At 39.1% G+C, this 17,560-nt stretch overlaps 1 protein-coding gene across 1 annotated transcript in view; it reads left to right on the top strand.

The window, feature by feature from the left end:
* Positions 1–5,335: 5,335 nt before the first annotated feature.
* The window catches only part of znf644b (zinc finger protein 644b), a gene marked incomplete at its 3' end in the record, with an annotated part of 29,907 nt that continues 17,682 nt past the window's right edge, over positions 5,336–17,560 (top strand). Inside the window, exons 1-2 of the mRNA XM_083911478.1 lie at positions 5,336–5,390; positions 9,987–10,036. The remainder of the gene's footprint in view (positions 5,391–9,986; positions 10,037–17,560) is intronic.

The following is a 17,560-nucleotide window of genomic DNA, read 5'->3' as shown; positions in this document are numbered from 1 at the left end:
GTGAAAATATATATTTTTTACGTATTATCATTTCAGGCTGTAAAACAAAAAAAGAAAGTGACTATTTCATGACTATCATCATGACTTTCTGTAGGCACTGTATAGTGATAGATAAATATTAATAATAATTATTAATAAAAAATTCCCTTGGGGAATATTGTTCTCAGTGAGTGAGACACATGACCATTAATAAAAACAACCATTAGAATAAATAAAACAATGGATAAAAAAGTGTATTCCCTAGTCAGACCCGCTGAGCAGGGGAATTAAATCCTTCTCTTAAGATATTGGTTTAAAAAACTGATGGATTGTGAAATGAATGACTGTTTTGTCCTATTTTTGGAGGGGGCTGGGTAGTGAAACCTGCCACCTATAGTTCAAACGGTTATAGTTCTAAGGTGTAAACTTCTGTGCGGTTGTGATGTCACAACTCTACAAGTAGTAATCATTTGTTCTAATCTGTTTGATCTCCCACCGTTCTCGGGTTTCCTCGCACAGTCCAAAGATATGCAGGTGTTAGGTTAACTGATGACTCTAAATTGCCCGTAGGTGTGAATGGTTGTCTGTCTCTGTTCGTCTCTATGTGCCCTGTGATAGACTGGCGTCCTGTCCAGGGTGTACCCCGCCTCATGCCCGATGTCATCCCCCTACTGCAAGCAGACAACACAGAAACACTGACCAATCAGAGCAGAATGGTCCTTTTCAGGAGGGGGTCTTAAAGAGACAGGCACCAAAACCAGTGTTTCAGACAGAGGGTGTATGCAGGTATGAGACAGGATGAGAAAAGAAATGTGTTTTTGAACTTTAAAGCAGGTAAACACATTCTAGTAGAAACCCAAAATACAAGTGTGAACCTGAACAAGACTTCTCTGGTTGATTTCTAAGTATTTTAAATGAATACAAAGTTCACACAGATCAGTTTTGCCTCGCCCTCTAAATTAGCCCAATAAATCTGTCTGCAGCACCAGAGAGGCCGGCAGCCCAGCACCATACCACTCTGTGATATCCATTCCACAGATCTTGCATATGCATCAGGATGTGAATATCTGTGCTCCACATGGCTCATCAATGAATTATGACCCACTGCTTTCCAAAAGATACCACAGTGTGAGATCTGCTTAGCTGATGAAAAATTACATCAACATCAAAGAAGTCCTCTTAAAAGAGCAAGTTTAGAAGAATTAATATTTGATAATGCTGAAACCCTGCATAAGCACACAGGCAATGAGTGCCTGATAATCTCTTAAGAATATTAAAAGGCCTAATATGCCATATTTACTGAGATTAAGGATTAAAACAGCATATAATATGCGTTTAAAAAGCGTTTTGCATATCAAAATACAATTTGTGAGCAGTGATTTAATGGTAGTTAATAAGACTCATTTGAAAAAGGCATACTAGGAATGGACCCAGCAGGATTCCCTCTGCCTCCTTGTGGGCAATTTATATACTGCAGGGATGAAGTGGTGTTGCTAAATTAATGTTATTTATCCATACATCGATGGCTTATGTTGTAGTTGCATTTTCAAACTTATAATGCACCCATGTGAAGTAGACTCGTGCAAAGTCTATAGCTGCTGTTAAAGATGTAAGTTAAAGGGGAAGCCAGTGAGTTTACAGCAGATGATCCTAATGAGGAGATTATTACTCCTCATTATAATGTCATCTGTGGCTCTGTAGGAGCTCTGCCAAGTCTAAGAATAAAACTTGAAGATTTCATCAGTGTTACTTAGATCTATAACAGAAACACTGTGCTACAAACTGTGTGTGGAGTTTGTAAGGCAGTCAGAGAGACACATACTAGGAACCCAACGTCAGGATATTTAGACCTTTGCTGCTTTGACAACTCTTTTTCTTCAACACCGTCTCTTCTGAGTCCTCTGACTTTTTGGAAGTAAAAGACTGAGTGCTGTAGCTGGAGAAGTACTTCCAGACTATACCATTTGAATATATATTCTACTGCATAATGAATACTTAACGATATATCACAATAAAGCATGTTTTTTAGTAATTCAATAAATAGTCTGTGTGAAATAACCACGTGGTAAAGAACGTAAAGTAAAATGACATAAATATAGGGTTGTTACACAGTTTGGTTGCTGTTTTTTTGACATTGCGATAGAAACAATATAGAATAATATATATAATAGACATTTTTTTATTGAGATATAAGATATATACTGTATATGATTAAAAAATTCACTGATTAAACTGCCATCTGTGATAGCAGCATCTTCTTTGGTATTGTAAAGTGCTCCTCTGCGGACTTTCAAGTCTATGACCACTGAATTCAAATGCTTGAAATTTAAATTTCTGTCATCTTTTAGGTCACAGATAAATCATGTTTTCCCAGAAAGTATCAGGCCTTTTAATGGACAGACACTGTGGTGATGATCGTGTCAGAGTAGGACAAGCACAGGTGTAAATAATGTATTAATAAATGTCAATGAATGGAAATAAAAAAATGTTATCAGCGGTGCTCAGCTGATGCAGACATGGGACTCACGTTTGAACTACGGCATAATTCATCATATAGAAAAAATGAATTTCAAATAGCAAAGAGCTGTCCGATGCCGACCTTGAATTCAAACTGAGGTCTGAAACAGCCTTCATTAGCTGGCCATTTCACCTGTGCAACTGGAGAGAGACAGGCTATGAATAGTTAGTGAACCCAGTAATGCCTCGTACTGTCTTGTGCCCCATGATTTAAACTGGTTCTCTGGCTCTCTTTGTTAACTAGCTTCAGTATAATGATGTAGTTTTCTGTGATGTTCCAACACCATGGCTTGAGGCAGGAGTTTAGTCAGCAGCATGCAGGATCAAGAAAAAAAAAAGTGAGCCACTGAAAATGGAGGAAAATGGCTTGCAGTACCCCAAGGTAGGAAATAAATTGCAGACGATAACTAGTGAAGTGAGGCACAAACAGCATAATAAATTGTTTGAGATTTTTGCTCTCATTTTGCAGAGCAAAATCAAACTTCGGAGTACACAGTTGGCAGGCCATTAAAAGAATTACTTCATGCTCTGAAAACAGAGGGCTTGTGTCAATCCCTATATCTCACACAAAAAGACAACGCACTCCTTGGAATTGCTTTGTGTTTTCTGCTATCTAGGTGGGTACGATGATAAGCTCAGATCACAGCGAGGCAAGCACAAATACAGTAAGTGACTTGGAAATAGCTTTGAAAGAAACAGATCTCTGTTGAATAAGGAGCCAAACCAAGAGTTAATACACACTGGCATGGAGTGGATAAATATTTATGCACAAATATTTATGTCGTACAGTTTCTCAATATATCAATATTAATGATTAATGATCTGCATTCAACACATTAAATAATTTAGCAAAAATAAATAAGTCATATTTTGCCCACTCTATTAATATTCAACAGATTAGGAGAAATTTTTAGTTGTCTGCAGACTATGTCTTGCTGATAATAGCAGCCACTGGAGCAATGCACATTCAAAGATGTGTTCCTTATTTGCTTAATCCAATCAATATTTGATATGTATTTGCATATAAGAATCACCACTCCAATCGACCAATGCAGACACTACACACATTTTCCTAGATGCACTGAACAAAGAAATACTAATGTTATACACAATAAAAGTATTTCATGGTTTGGGAAATCTGTTTTTTCAACATTGTGTTTTGCGTTGAATGATAATAACAGGGTATAGTAGCAGATTTAGGTTGACTTAAAGTGGAGTTATGGCAACCTCATAGTTGCAACGCTTCAAATCATGAATATTTAAATGCACACGGCTTCCAATTTCAAGTTGAACCTTTGATAAAAAGGGATCTAAACATGGTTTGGACATTTTGAATGTCATCTAATATGGAAGGGACAAAATATTTAAATATTAGGTCATCATTTGCAACAATCAGAAATGAACAAAGCTTGAGCAAGTTTACGTTCCTGGACAGTCAGATTGGACTCATGTCAAGTTAGAAGCAAAAAAATAAATAGTAATGACATTAAAATGATCTTTGACATAAATAACACCTAAAAAAGATGCTGACTTGGTTTATCCCCCCGACTGATGAGGATTGAAAAGCCTGATGTTTTTTTTTTTGCAGAATCATGAAAATAACACTTGGACAAGCAAAAACATGCAACAGTATTAATAATTCATTTCAAGCATGCATTCTGCATCATTATCCTACAATTTAAATGAGGGTTAAAGCTCACTGCGTTACTTGTTCGAGAGCAGTCGGACATTAAATATACAACAGTGGGATTTTTTTCTTTCCACTGAAACTTTCATTACAACCATTTTGAAATTCAGCTCATGGTCACATGAGACAAATTAAACTGCTTCTGTCCAAGTGACACTGTGGATGTTATGGTTGTTTAACCCAGAAGAGAGCACCACAGCACCCGTACACTCAGCCAAACACTCTTCCTTTTTTACAGTAATGTAGCTAAACCAAACATATAATAGCTACATTGCTATATTCTTTTTTTGGTTATAGTTAAAAAGTGACATCCCACTTATTAGACCATGGAGAATATAGCTTTATTTTTTACTTTGTTTATAGTGTTTTTTAACAAGTGAAAAGTATTATATAATATATATTCAGTGACAAATGATGTACACAAAAAGATGATAAAAACAGCACAGAGATTATAACTATACTATATATGTATATATAAACGGCAAAGCCTGCAATAAAAAAGAAGAAAAAACAAAACACATGAAAAGACAAGAATAAATAAATAAATAAATAATTACAATGAATAAAAAAGTAGTAGGCTATGTCAGGAAAGAAAGAAAGAAAGAAAGAAGGGGCAGAGAGAGTTGTGAGCTGGGCTAATTCTGACATTTTCTTTTTATGGAACAGCTGGTAATTTCAATGTCATTTTAATTTCTCTTTAATATGGCCGAGAAAGGGATCCGATAGTGTGTGTATTTGTGTCTTAGTGGAGCCCCTACATGCATATTCATGTTATTTTTCCAACTGAAGAAAGTAGCTATAATAAGTATTTACTAAAGTTAGCAAAGGCAGCTGGGGATGCTGCTCGATGTCGACTGAATGGTAAGTAGGTCCACTCAGCATTCAGTACAAGGTCACGCTCCTCACTAACAAACTTCAAAATGTTTTGTCCCATTCTGTCATCCTCCACTTTCCTATGTGGGGACATTTGTCGCATTAATGTTGTAGTTATTACTGTGAGCAGGTCCAAATGTACGCTGTCGAAGTGGACATGTGGGGGTGGATGTGCAGTTTGGGGGATGCTCACTCCTCCACCTCCGCCGAACACCAGTCTCCTCCGGACCAGAGTGCGACCTGCGTGGGTTTAAAGCAAAATGGCGACAGACTGAGAGGGGAAGACGGTGCCAAGTCCAATGACAAACTTGAGGACACGACTGGTCGTCCCGAGGTAGGTGTCACAGCCCGCTGTACAGTGTGATGTGCGCAGGGACACAGTGTAGTCAGGTGCGGTGGTTAGTCGGCGTTGCGTCGCTGTTGTGGGTCGCTGTGAAGGTAGAAAAGGCTGCAGTGGCCGATAACCGTCCGGGAGAGGTGCAGCTAGGATCACCTCAACTTCACTTGCTTGGCTTCTGCGACATAAAGTGTTTCTCCGAGACATTGCTGCTGTAGTTTGTCTCTGTGTGTGTGTGTGGGCAGAGCAGCGAGCTGACTGTCGCATAGCCTGTCAACATAAAGTCACAGCTAGATGCAGCCCTTTGCTGAACCGTTTGCAGGCTGCTGAAGGACAGCACATTTGTGGCAACTCAGAAGAGAGCTGTTTACTGTGAATTCAGACGAGATGACGTTGGTTGTTACATAGGATCTATTGTGTATGCAAAGAATGTATTAAACAGCTGCATTACTGCATAGTAAACTTGGGTTCTCAAGTTGTATTTGACTTTAAATGACCCATTGGAAACAGTGATTGTGAGAGTGAGGTGGTGGGGAAAATCCCAAGAGCTCTATTGTATGGAAGTTGTTAAACACCAAAAGTAAAGCCAGTGCAGTGGCTGAGGCGAGGCTGAACTCTAATCAACCTGCAAGTCAAGAGATAGCACTGCAGAATGCAAAGTGCCGAGCAAGCACAGCTAAACATTAAAAAACCACCCGAGCAAACCCAATCAAAGCTGAGATTTGAATAAAAACTAGGTCTAATATAGTGGAAGTTTTTCAATGGCCAAACTACTGAGCTAGCATAACATAAAAGACTTTATCTACCTTCTCTTGTTTTATTTCAGTGTGGAAATGATCCACTATAAAAATGACAGGCAGGCAATACTATACCAGTCAGTCATGAAGCAAATGGCGTTAATTAGCAGTTTACTGATCACTACAGATTAAACTACAAACTAATTGTGTATATTATATAGGAGTAATGGATGAGTAAAGGGTGTATTTATCTTAGAATGGAACTTATGGTTACAACATGGGAAGTAGATATTATGCTTGGTGTTCAATTACTTAAAGGGTTACTTTCTTCTTGTGATGTGGGCAGTGTGTGCAGATGAATGGTGTTTGGCTTCCCTTCATGGCAGAAACCCCTGTTGAGCGTAGCAGCAGAGGTCCGGCGACATTTTGACGGATTGTGATGACGTGAAATCCAGCGGTTATCTGCGGACATCCGGTGCTCTGAGGTCGATGCGCTCTACGGCCACGATGGGAAGCCAAAACAGAACACGTTCATATTCTGTTTAATAGCAAGCCTGATAAGCGCCAGTGAATAACATTTAAATTGTTAGGCGCTTGTTGGCTCGGTGGTTAGAGGGGTCGCCCCATGTACTGAGGCTAGAAGTTCCTGACGCACCTGCGGCCCTTTGCTGCATGTCGCCCCACTCTCTCACTCCTTTTTCCTGTCAAATTGGACATGAACAAGACGTATTTCTCTGCAGCAATGACACATGACACATGGGCCCATGGAAAACAGTAACGTTAACCATAGCATGGCTACAGCTATGTGATGACACTCCCAGGAAAACACCAGAGAGTCTCTCGTAGTAGAGCTGCTAGCTAAAAAACAACACAGATTCCCACATAGTAACTCTACGCATTTGGTCAATGGTGTCCACTCATAATCATCATCTAAATAAAGAGATGCCTCCTTTCGATATCATTCGCAATATTTCGTTAATAATAACTCATTAAAGTTTAATTCCGGCACAAAATCATCCCATGGTCTTTTTTGTCACTTTTTCGCATACATCATCTAAGCCATTGTGACAGTTTTTTTCCATGTATCAACTATCAACGGAGAAATCCGGGAGGGACGCTAACAGCTGGACTCTGCTAACACTTAGCTCGGGGCAATATGGAGAAGGCTTTAAAACGGCTTTTTTAACCACTAATACTGCTCAAAATAACACCAAACCTCTGCAGTAGCATGATAATGGATTGGATTTATATAACGCCTTTCTCAGTACTCAAGGCGCTTTACAGAATCCAGGTTCCATTCATTCACACAGACATACACGGTGGTGGTGAACTACGATAGTAGTGTCAGCTGCCCTGGGGCAGACTGACGAAAGTATGGCTGCTAATCAGTGCCTACACCCCCTCCGACCCCCTCCTCAAACATGCAGCATTGATAGCAGTCGTACATATTCACATGATAAGACACATAAAACGAAGCAGCAACAACGTAGTTAGTGAACGCTGAGTTTAATAAAAGGGTGTTTTGAAGGACTTACCTACTGGCCCCGGTACCAGCTCCTCCCATAGTAAAGTCCATTACAGTCTATTACCAAATGCAATCCAAAAGGCAGGAGCCCATTGATGCTTTGTTTTTTTATGCCAGAATTACACTTTAAACAAATTAATTTACAGCAAACATGACAAGGATAGTGGAAAAAATAGGGATTTCTCTACTGCAGACAGCAAGAGAATATCTTATACCTTATCTTATATCCCTGTTATAAGCTCAGGAGTGGAGCTTTTGTAAAATCAAAGTGTCGACCTACATAAATGAGTCCGTCACGTCCTGCAGGTGTCTAAGGATGAGCTTACGTGGCTATGGGAAGAAGTCAGTGGCAGCTTAAAGCCTGGTGTAGGTTTTGCTGTATTAGTATACCACGGAGAGTAAAGGACTCAACCGCTTGACTAAATAAATCAGATGGTTGAGGCATGTTATCCACAAATTGATTATGTGTCATCTGACAAGGTCAAATATTTTAACGAAGATGCCTGAAGTCCCTGAATGCTCAGCATAGCAAACAGTTATGTGTTCTCTGATGCCCTGGCTGGCTGCTTACACAGCTATAAATGAAGACACCTGGGACTACTTAAATGGGAGTACACCGGCCTGAATTAGCAACTCAGCTGAGGAACAGCTGCAAAGATGAGATATTTTAATAATCAGGTGGATCTACCAAGAACATTGAGTTCTGCAGAAATATATTAGAGGCGAGGAAATCAGGGCGGCATATCTTCATAGAATCTCACTGGCTGCATCACTACTACGACTCATTAAATCATCTGCATGTACTTAATAGCTTTCACATTCTCTCGGTGATGAACATATTGAGCTGTTCAGTTTTCTGTTTTCACTCGTATGACATGAACATATTAATGCCAGTTCCCATTAGATCTGCAACTGAAGATTATTTTCATCATCCTGTTAAATTGTCAGAAAATAGGGAAAAACGTCTGTCACAATTCACCAGATGCCAAGATTAAGTCATTAAATACTCGTTTTTGCTGAACAAAAGTCCAAAAGTCAGTTTACTGTTACATGAGACGGCAATCCACACACATGAGAAGCAGGAAACAGAGATTCTTTTGCATTTTTGCTTAAAATATGATGGAACCTTTTCAAAATAGTTGCAAATTTATTTTTATTATTTTTGTTTATTGAGTAATTGACAGATCAATTCAGCTCTGGTCTCCAGATTGTTAACATTTTAAACCTTAAGGCATTGCTTGGGCAAAACATATTCTGTTGTTATGTTCATGTTGAGGTTTAAGCTAATGAATAACCAGCGTTATTGGCTGTCCCTAATAACTTTTAAATTTTAGTAAATTTTAGTGCTTCCTTGTCATTTAGGCTAATAAATGATACTGCTGCTGTAACATACAGTACACGATGGTATTTTCATCATTGACTAGTCTGTTGATTATGTTTTCATTAATAATTAAAAAGCCGAAGGTGACGTCTTCAAATTACTTATTTTGTCTGACCAACGGTCCATATTTAAAGATATTAGATACACAATTATACAAAACAACCTTTAATGGCTTTAGTAATCAAGACAGGGGCAAAGGGGGAAGTCAGGTGATGTCCTATAAAGATCGTAAACATTGAGGAATAAGTCGTTGTGGACGAATGGCTCAAACAAACACAGGACTTTCACCCAGGAGAACACTGTTTATGTCTCACGTGGAACCAAAAGTCAATGTTGACTCACATTAACTTCTAAGTATCTAAGTGGTGTCCTGTTCTGCACTAATTTAGGAACCGCGATTGTTGGTTGTATTAGAGGCTAGAAACTAATTACTGGGATGAAGGCACGTTGGGTCACAACAAGCTTGACCTCTTTAGGGTCTTTGGGGTCTGACTGACCCAAGACATCTGTAACCTCCCCTTGCAGGTTAACATACGGAACATTTTTTTTGTCTGTGAATGACTTTTGACTTTCTTTTATTACTTTTTTTTGGTATTTATATTTTTCGTCACATTCATGCGCAATGGGATTATAATGAAAATCAGAAGGAAAGAAACCTAAATTGAAGACAGTTCTTTGATTTTGCAATGATTCTTTTGACACATACAGCTGTGGGACCCCAAACAATTCTCAAGTAAAGCCAATGTCACGTGGATTTTTTTTTCAAGGGATAATGTCCTCAGCTTTCATGTTTGGATCCCAAAACACTGAAACAACTGTTCCCTGAGGCAGGGAATCCGTCCCTCCAAACTGACTGAAACCTGGAATGTTTTTTTAAAAGAAAGTCACAGGGATCTGTGTAGTAAGCAGCTATTTTATCAGAGTTAAACACCACTTTCTCTTTGTTACAGGTGTGTTTTTCTGAGAGCCATGTGGTGGAATCAGTGCTTCACATAGATTGGTAAGTACAAATTGAGTGGATCTTTTTTTTTTCATTCTATTGCTTTAAACATTTTGCATGATTATTAAGATCCACGTTCTCAAATCTGACCAACACAGGTGATGTTAGTAGGATTCTGTCTCTTATCAGAAGTGCTATTAACAGCTGATGATTTATGATTCAGCTAAGAATCACAACAAGGTGACCTGCTGTGAAGAGGCATAAGTTGTTACGACTAGCCACTGAACTGAAAGTATCTGAGCAGTTCGAAATGAGTGTTGATTATGTTTTAATTGAGAAAAAAATAAGAAAAGTGTGTGTTTCATCATAATAATCACAATGGCAGAGCATAAATCTAAAATGTGACCGCCTCTGTAGAGGTGTTATCATTCAGAGGCACGTTGTATGTCTCCTTACCGGGTTAACACCTGAAACTGTAGCTCAGATGTGTGAAATGCTCTGAAACTATAGCTGGGTGTGATTACCAGTCAAATTAAATCTGAGATGTCAGTTACATGTGTCAGTGCTTCCATTCCTACACTTGGCAGGTTGTAGAGAGTGACAAGCTGGCTGTTGATTATTCTCCAGGGTGAAACAGAATCAGCGGCACACAACTAGTGTTTACAGTGCACGCGTGTTTGTTTAATTTTCTTAAAATGGAAGCCACTATTGTGAATTTGGAAGTTGAAATTGTCCTATCATGGTCTTAATCATTAAAGTACGTAGCTCAAGTATAGCTCAGAGGTCAGATGAGGTAACACACATTTCTTTTACATACATAATTACAAAACACAGACTTTGCATACACAGGATGTTGTGTGTCTGTGTTTGATGTTGGTCCTTTAAATGAGGATATTTGAAAAAGTAAATCTCTTACTTCCAGCTTCCCAGTTGTGAAGATTTCATCCATTTCTGTGTCTCATGTGATACAACTATATAAAACTGAGTATCTTTGGATTTTAGGCTGTTGGTTGGACAAAACAAGTAAGGCTGATAAGATCAGCGATAATTTCACATTTTTGTTTTTTTAAAAGAAGTTCATAACCTGTAATGTTTGCACACCTGATGGTAAGAAAGGGAACATGGAGTGAGCAAAGATGGATGACTTTATATTAAACAATGCTTTGGCCTAATCGGTCAAATCACAAATGTCGATACTCAATACATGTTTATTGGTGGATCACAAACCAACTTTAAAGGTCCAAAGCGCCACCTACTGTATTGGAGTTTGTACATGCTTCTAAAGTCAATGAAAGAAATTTGGTTTTGTATTGTTGGATGATAATTTATCAGCTAAAATTTGGAATAATACATACTAATATTAATGTTCCATTATTGGCTGATAATTTATTGGTAAGCAATTTGACAATGACTCCTTGGGTTCTAAGCAGCTGTGACGATCATTCTTTACTAGTTTGTGACACTTAGACACTTAGACAATCAAACAGTTCATCTGTTCATTTAAATGAAATTAATGAAAATAATCTCTAATTGCAGCCCTTTTTTTGCTTTCATCTCTTTATAAAGTACAGTATAATTTCAAAACATTTGTCCTTATCTAGTTTTTAGATGTTTTTTATTTTTGTAGTTACAAATACAGTAAAATTCAAAGACACCAAATAAATTTAGTATAAAATGTATGGGATACAGTTTCAGAGAGTATGGAATGGCATGGATAACCCTAATCCATTAACAAGGTCATTGTAGGACCCCACCTCTTTATGCACCTGGGCTTTGTCAGCCCTATATTATTTGCCCTATCTCATAAAGCCATACATTTGGAATCCATATGGTGTATGAGGGGGGTATCAGGTTTTCAAGTACCGTAACATACTGTAAGTACTTTATTGTGGCCAGCGGTAGGATTTGGAACATGTTTGTTTTATATATGTACAGTATGCAACTGCATCTCATTTCTACCTCAAACTGAAATGCTGGCTTTTTCCTGCTTACATTTCAATTCATATCAGTGAACTTTCACTGCTGCTGCAGTAGCAAACAGTATGGAGTTATGACAACACTTTTTTTGCTTCCTTAATTTGTGACGGCAGCTCTATTGAGAGGGATTTTCAGCAACATTTTGGATGAATTTCCAGGGTTCAAGATTCTTCCTGTGGTTCTGACACGTGATGCAGCCTGATAATATAAAAACCCTCAAGCAAGCAGTGTTTGAAGCCACTTTATGTCATGACAACATCTAAACTCTTTTTGGTTTCTAGTATTAGATTTTTTTCATGTTCACAAACCTGAATTTAAATGTAAATTTAGTGTGCCTCTGCTTTAAAGAGCCATGGGAGAGACTTCTTCTTGGAGAGGAATTTGTTTTAAAGGAGAGACAGATTTCAGCTACTTAAATCTAAGGGGCCGGCAGGTGAGATTGCTTTGGTCCATCAAAGGCTGAACGAAGCACAAAGTCATGAGATGCAGATGTGCAGAATCCAGTCTGCTGCTCAGCCTCTGCAGATCAAGCCTCACATTATCCTGTTTCACTAAGGTTATGGACCATTTCCTCCACTAAGGGGCAGAATATGATCACTGATAGGCTCAGCCCTGGCTCAAAGGCATGATTCAACACAAGCAACGTCAGTGAATGTGCACTGTGTAATAACATTAAATTGAGTAGATGATAGTCAAATGAATGATGGATAGACAAAGATTAGCATGCTCTTTCAAAACCTTTATAACAGACAGGGTTGTGATTTCAAACCTGAAAGTAAATCGTGTAAAGAGATAAGAATCCATGTAAACAAAAAAGTCAGAACTCCATTCAGTAATGAATTAAGAATAAACTGATGTGTTGTAACAATAATGATAATATGATTTCATAATTGTGTTTTTCTATTTCTTAAGTAGCACAACTAAATGAAATAAGCTAAAATTACGTTGTTGGTATATTTTAGGTCTGATCCAGATGCGCAAAAGTCCACAAAGATGTCAAATCACTATTTATCCCTCAGAACATTTCATAGGTCCAAACAATCTGTATCTTTGAGGGTTTCGGATTAGCCAGCTTATCGTGTACATGAGCTGTGAGACGGCTAACCCTTTCTGTGATACCTATCTAAGGTTGAGCTCAGCACTTTCCTCATTAATTTCCCACTTATTCTCAGAGTTGGATGTGATATTTTAGAGATTTGAGCATGCGGGGCACAGGTTAGGCGCAATTATGCTGACGGAGGGCTTCTACAGCTATGCTCAATGAAATGTGGAGTATAGGATTAGACATGAAGAAAGTTATATAGTGATTAACCTTCATTTGAGTCCCCTCAGTGATCTCTAGAAGGCAAATCTTTCTGCTGTCAGGTATATTTCTCTACCTTGATAAATGACCTTCACTATGATAGATCGAGGCATTCCTTCTTCTTATGCTTTTGAAGCATTTGTTTGCCCTTTCAGGTAGTTCAAATGCTTCCTTAAACTACATACCACTTCGATTTCTTTCAGCCGTACGGCCATATTGATTCAGGGATAACGTAAAGGTCCCCTGTGTGGTTTTTGACCACTAGCGGCGCTATGGAGCACGACACAACTCCACTGGGCACCTTTAAGGAATCCCTGTGGTACAGGTTGGTAACTTTTTAAAGGAAAGTATCAGGCACTTAACACAGACTAAAGTAAAGTTATCATATTAAGTGATGGATAACTTGTTTTCAAGAAGACTTATGAAGTTTATCTCGTGCAGATTTCTTTGTATTAAGTTTCCATGGATGCAGGTGCCATCTGTCGGCTATATTTGGTACTGAAGAAGCTTCGCTGCACTACAAAATTTACAATTCGAATTCACTTGTTTCATAAATTATCTAGAGATACATGTCGGTAATTTCAAATAGGTATGCACTGATCCAACTTCTTTAGTCCCCATACGGATCCTGGGCTATTGGCTGATACCAATCCAGTAGCCTACCAGTGTTAAAAAAATAAGCTGTATACCTCACTGTGTGGAAGTGACTGGGATCATTCCTTCATTTGCAAGGCAACATCAGGCTTGACTCTGACTTAAACCTTGCTTTCTTAACTTCCTAAAACAAAATGTGTCAAATAAATACAGATCTAAGTTTACTGAAATCTGCCCCAGGAACCTGGTAACAAAACATGAATTACACATGTACAGCAACACACCAAAACTTAAATAGGAATTAAATTCCAGTATATAATGTATATGGCATACAAACAGGCAGTATATGTCATTTGAACAGATCAGCCCCATTGTCGCGATACCTTATCCAGCTATTTGAGTCAGTATTGGCCGGGTATCAGATATTAGTATTTGATCAGTACATCTTTGATTTCAATCAAGACATGAGATTTCTTCACCAGAATAAAGAAAACAACTTTTGATTTGTTCTTGAAACTTTTTGTGGTATGGAAATAATGTTACCCCCATTCACCAATTTTTCACTTGTTTGAGAAAAAGAAAATGTTCACAGTGTTTTTGAACATGTTGGTGTAAGGGTAAGTTTTAGTTGTTCTGCTTCTAGGTGTGGTGTCACGCAGCAATTAAATACTGTCTTTATTTTCAACAAACCAAGTGTTCTTCTCTAACAAGAAACTGCAAACCTGTTAACCTGCTAATGATATAGAAAAAAAATAATGAAAGCTCAAATTTCACAGTTGTTAAGCTCCATTTAATCAATTAAATGTATTGATGTCATCATTTTCTAGTTATTATGCAAAGATATTTAACACTATAATGGTTTGAATTCACATTATTTCATGTCACGAATTCTAATCATCAGTAATCCTTCTTCCTCAAAGGCAGCATGATTGATAAAGATACTTCTATCTTGTTCTTCTTCTGTTTTTCATGCGTTTGTACTCCGCCACGGCCGAAAGTAGGCTTTCACAACAATGGCGCTTACCTCCCTCGCCCCTCCAAGAAAGGACATATTTGAGCCCCTTTGATTTGGCCCGATTTGTTTTGATGTGAGGAGTGAGTGGTTTTTAAAATCTCCTTAACTCCCTAGGCCTGGCCCAGCCTCCCACAGGGCTAATGACCATAGCCTGGCCCGTGTTGAATAATACAGACGCTTGCGAGGTGGAAGTGGGGAGGAGGGCAAAGGGTAAGACATGGCCCTCCTTCTACAGTACACCTCCATTGATAAGATTGTATTAATTGGTATGAATAGAGAGGGGTTTTCCCCCTTCCTTGTATACATTTACCATTATACTCATTAGCTTCCCATTGCCTCCCAGCAAGTTTCTCCTTCACATCCCCCGGGGTCTCCTGGGAGGCAATTTGCATCTCTCCATGGTGTCCCTCTGGGGTTATTGAGGAAATATTAGCCCCTTTTCTTCTGTGGCCGACCCTTTGATTTATTTGGAGCTGGGGCTGATAGTGTGGCACCCGCATGTTAATGACTGATACAGGCCTCTGGTGCAAGACGACTCATTGATCCGGGTTGAAAAGGTGCAATTGACAAGCAGTACTGAATAATCGTCTTACATGCGTCTGTGTGTGTATGTGCGAGTATGTGTGTGTGTGTGTGGACCTTGGGAAGTGACAAGGGAATCCCACTGCTGTCAAGGCTACTTCGCTCAAGCTGTCCACTTTTCCTGATAGAGTTAGATAAATAGGCTTTTGTTGGCCTCTGGATTCCTTGTGACTTTTTGACAGCCGCAGTTTTGGCACATTCTCATCAGAGGCCCGCTGCTTCTTTGTTCACTACCGGCTCTGCTATTCATTTCATCTCTTTGACCCCATGCGATCATTGTGGTGCTTATTTTAGCCACTTCTAGCCCTCCGAACCCAATCAGAGGCTGCAAACAACACTTGATCCAGTTACTGTTTGACGTTGTTTGTCCTGGTCTAATAATAGAATTCAAGGTGAATACTGAAGGCTCACTTTGGTTGCCATTAGTGACTGCGAGGCCCCTGCTCCCTGCGTTTCACCCCCCTATTCCTGCTGTGGTGCACTCATATTATGTTTTAAAGAAAGATAATGAGAGATTTCATCCTAATACCTGCGATACTTGACATGCCTCCGGATTTAAGCTCACTGATGTCTGCACAGCAATGTGGAGTCTGTCCTCAATTTGGAGAGCATTTTGACACCGACTCCCTTTCATCTGAATGGTCACATGTCGACAGCAAAGCGGCAGCAGCAAAGTTTGATATATAAATATATTTCATTTTTTCCCCATCTCAACTGAAGAGGGAAGCGTCTGAACATGCCTAATCATAGCAACAACTTCTCTCTTGCTTTGTATTTATATACATTCAGTTATATGGTAATAATAACATTTAATAAAAGTCAACATCCTAACTGCCACTAAACAAAAAACCCCCCGCCATAGCTGCATCTTTTCTGCATACTTATAACGGATTAGAGGTTATGTATATCAATTTGCGCGGCTCATGCATATTGTTATGAAGGAGAAACGCAAGAAATGGAAATGTGCCATTTCAAAAAGCCGGCACAGCTTGCCAAAAGTGGGCAAGTGGGTAGCGCTTGTGGTGATAGTCGGGTTTGTTTTCCTCTCAGTGTTGGGAGATGAGAAGTCATGTATCTAAACAGAGCAGATATGATGTTTATGAGAGCCATCTGCTTGGCAGCCCTCCTGTGCCCACTGCCCTCCTCAACGTGAGAGCAGCCTCATTAAAACAGTCACATGCCTGAGAAATTTCTAACTGCTGTTTTTTTTCGTCTTCTTCTTCTTCCCCCTTTTAAAAGGAGTAGAGTTTAAAACTAACAAAGCCTTGGGAAATCCCCATCAGACATCCCTCCCTTAATCCATTTAATTTTGAAAGGTATTGTTTAAAGCTTTAAAGTTTATATCGTTTAATCCCCCTCCAACACTATGGGCAGCAAATGAGGCCGTGTCAGCAGCTTGAACAGATATAATCTACTCCACACAACAGAAAATCCTCCTTCAAGACAAGGTTGCATGGGTTTCCTGTGAACTCACCGTTTGATGTTTCTACCTGCTATTGAACATGACTTCTGTCTTAACCCAACTGTCACTCGCTCCCTGTCCCCTTTTATCACTCCGAATGTTCTCGCTTCACCTTTTTTCATCAGTAAATCTACCATCACAGCCATTTCACTCGTTCCTCTCTTTTAGGAGAGGGAGGCAAGGAGAAGTTTGTTGTGGGCAGGTTCAGGGGATATTTTTCACTAGTGTTGAACCTTGGACAAAGGACAGGATTGTTTTTTGGTTTGCTAGATTTGGTCTCACACGTGGTTCAAGGCACTACACTCCCCTTTTTTTTTCTTTTAGTGTCCGCTGCAAGTGCAAGTGTTTATGATGTGCATACAGTACATTCTCCAGATTGTAGACACATTATTTCTATGCTAACATTTTATTAGTCAAAGCAATATAGCTCTTTGTTCGTTCATTCAGTGCTGTTGCTGCACTATGCAACGTTAGAAGCATTTTGAATCTATCTCATCCAGACTGGTATGTTTGACAGGCTGACCTGGTGCATACTGGACAGTAAAAAGAGTCGCCCAAAAAAAAGAGGTGGTTAATTTTCACCCATCATTAGAAAATATGTCCTAGCCAGATGCTGGTTAGCGTAGCTTAGTTTAGTACATCTTTGAACAA

This window comes from Echiichthys vipera (assembly GCF_963691815.1).
Source record: "Echiichthys vipera genome assembly, chromosome: 3".
Classification (NCBI taxonomy): domain Eukaryota; kingdom Metazoa; phylum Chordata; class Actinopteri; order Perciformes; family Trachinidae; genus Echiichthys; species Echiichthys vipera.
Note: the sequence above shows the minus strand (reverse complement) of the source record. Positions and strands in the feature narration are given on the sequence as shown.